General features: G+C 51.4%; 1 protein-coding gene across 7 annotated transcripts in view; it reads left to right on the top strand.

Annotated features, from left to right (window-relative positions):
- LOC127749631 (oocyte zinc finger protein XlCOF6-like) overlaps positions 1 to 2,663 on the top strand; it is a 219,104-nt gene that overhangs the window by 85,990 nt on the left and 130,451 nt on the right. For all 7 annotated transcript variants that reach the window (XR_008011248.1, XM_052268563.1, XM_052268564.1 and 4 more), the window contains one exon: positions 1,994 to 2,089. The gene's annotated coding sequence lies outside the window, so the exon portion shown is untranslated. The remainder of the gene's footprint in view (positions 1 to 1,993; positions 2,090 to 2,663) is intronic.

Below are 2,663 nucleotides of genomic sequence, written 5' to 3'. Positions count from 1 at the left end.
TCTCTCTCTCTCTCTCTCTCTCTCTCTCTCTCTCTCTCTCTCTCTGCTGCCCTTTCTGATCTGGCCCAGCCAGAGGCCCCCAGGGGCTCCTCAAGGGTGACCTACCCCACGGATAACTGTCCCGACACCAACCCAATCAGAACGGGAGCACTGGGGGTGAAAGAGAGAGAGAGGGGAAGAGGCAGCGAGGGAGCGAAGCGACCCGGGGGACGTGAGTGTACGTGTGTCAGAGCGAGAGGGAGCGCTAAGCACCCCTCCGTGGTGCACCCCCGGCCCTGCCGGGCCCCAGCATCCCCAGGATGTGGAGGTCCATCGCTCACACCCCGACCCCTCGCTTTTGTCCCCAACCCTCCGCGCCACCTCGTGGTTCCGTTTTTACAGTGCTGAATGGATACCCCTTTCTCCCCCTTATTAAACGACTCACACACACACACACACACAGTCGCACGTTTGAAATGCTAATAAAGTTAAACCATAGACCATAGAGACGGGAATGAGGGTTGGCCTGTCCTAATGCGGTGGCCGCGTGTAACAGAGAACCTCGCCTTCCACGCGCACTTGCCACTCATGGAGACTCACTTGCGCACGCGTCCTGAAAGCAGTATGGACGTTCATTAAAAAATATAGTAGTTGAGTTACATTCATGTATTAAGTCAAGTTTTTTATGTGCCTCCTCCAGATGCGAATAGGATGCCTGCTTTTCTGTTCGGCCCTTTTAGTCTTTTCCAGTCGTTTTTTATGTTTTGTGAATAGAGGTAGGGGTCGAGAGTCCAGGGTGGGGATTGTCGTGGTCTTCTATCATCCTTTTCACTCACTGTAAAAAATAGTAGGTATGCCTTTAAAATCGTAAAAATACATGCAGTACGATCGACTTAAAATCCATTGGCGAGTAAAAAATCTGCTCTCGTATATAACTTTACAACTTAAATTATAATTCGAGTTTACAAAATTTTTGGAAATTCACGATGATATTTTTCACAGTGCTAGTCGTACGGGAAAATGCTCTATAACATTTGTCGAAGAATAAAAATTTGAAATTGAAAATTTACGAGCACTTTGTATCGACTTTGTGATTGAACCACAAGCAAGAATAGGCTGTCGCAAATTTTCAAAATATGTTGCGCCGTAAATAAAAATGTTAACAAGTGTCGTAAGTTTACGAGTATATTTTCACAGTGCTTGCTTGTGTGGTAAATGGGAAAAATATACGTGTCTTTACTACACGTCGCGTTTAATCAGCTTAGAAGCCGACCGTTCACGCAGTGTGCTGGGCTGGGAGACGCCGTTGTCCTGGGGCGCCGCCGGCTGATCCACACGAACCTTGCAATTGATTTGCCTTGCCAATTACTTCCAATTTGGCCAGTAGCTGACGGGCTGGGGGCAGTTGGGATGGCACAGGCCTACTCCGGCGAATTGCCCCCTTCCCCCCTCTTTTTCTCTGGAATCCCCCCTTCCCCCCCCTGTTCGCCCTCTTTTTTTTCGTTGAGAGGGGAGGAGAGAGACGAGTGGCTATTTGGTCCCTCTCTCTCCCTTCTCTCTCTCGGCGGTAGTCAAACTGATTCGACCCCCGATAGAGCAGAGCCCCGGCAGCCGTTGCCATAAAACGAGCGATTGGGGTCGCTGATGAATAATTTTGGACTCAAAATGGAGTCTTCTTCGCGCTGACGGCTGGGATCCGCTCACGTGGGCACTCCACTGAAACGGGCGCGCGTTTTAAAATTTCATGGGGGTTTGGGAAACCTTGAGCTTTTTTACTCTGGCCATTTTTTTCTTAGTTTTTGGCACAACAAACGGGACGCCCAGTTTATGTGTATGATAGCCACGTTCTGGATTAATACTGTGTTCATAGGGGCTTCACTGACTTTCCGCACCCATTTAAAATTGTTTTGACTGTAACTTTAATACAGGTAAAAAACAACACAGTGGCTGAGTACAACTTCTACTTCCCTAGCTGATCGTGAAGGTCTCACATTTTCTTCTTGTCAATTTTCAGATAGCGGACAACACGTGCGTTGCGTCTAGTCCGGCTCGCTGCACTCGAAGGAAAGAGAGAGACAGAGACATCGAGAGCTCAACTAGAGAGGTCCAGGTAAGCTGACAATCCCTCCTCTGCACCCCGCTGCGTTTATCTGCTCGCAGCGTGCGTGCCAGCGACTGACTGGGTGTGGTTTTGAAGGATGATAACGAGAGAGAGAGAGAGAGAGAGAGAGAGAGAATGGAGCTGGACGCACCACAGCAGCGGGCCCTCTCGCGGCCCGCATCAGCTGTCACTTCGATCAATCGATTATATTGTTGCTGTGCACTTGGAGCACGTGTTGGGGGAAGCCCATGATAACAGATCTGTACAGTAGGGCCCCGGAGGGTGGCCGGTTGGGCACCCAGTTGAGGGCCGGTACAGACCCAGTTGAGACCCGGGGAGACCCGGTTGGGACCCAGTTGGGCCCCGGTTGGGGTCCGGTTGATATCCGGGTGGGGCCCGGTTGGGGCCCGGTAGGGTACCTAGTAAGGGCCCAGTTGGGTATCCAGTAGGGGGTCCGCAGGGGTTTGAGTTGGTACCCGGTTGGGTAAAAATTGGCCGCTGTGAGGGGCTCCGTCGGCAGCGCGCCAGGATGCCCGGTCACGCCCCAAGGGGGCACCAGTTGGGGCCCAGATGGAGCTTAACT

The sequence above is a fragment of the Frankliniella occidentalis genome, unplaced genomic scaffold (assembly GCF_000697945.3).
Source record: "Frankliniella occidentalis isolate FOCC.00 unplaced genomic scaffold, Focc_3.1 Scaffold72, whole genome shotgun sequence".
In the NCBI taxonomy this organism is placed as follows: domain Eukaryota; kingdom Metazoa; phylum Arthropoda; class Insecta; order Thysanoptera; family Thripidae; genus Frankliniella; species Frankliniella occidentalis.
The sequence above is the reverse complement of the archived record's forward strand: the minus strand, read 5'-3'. Positions and strand labels throughout refer to the sequence as shown.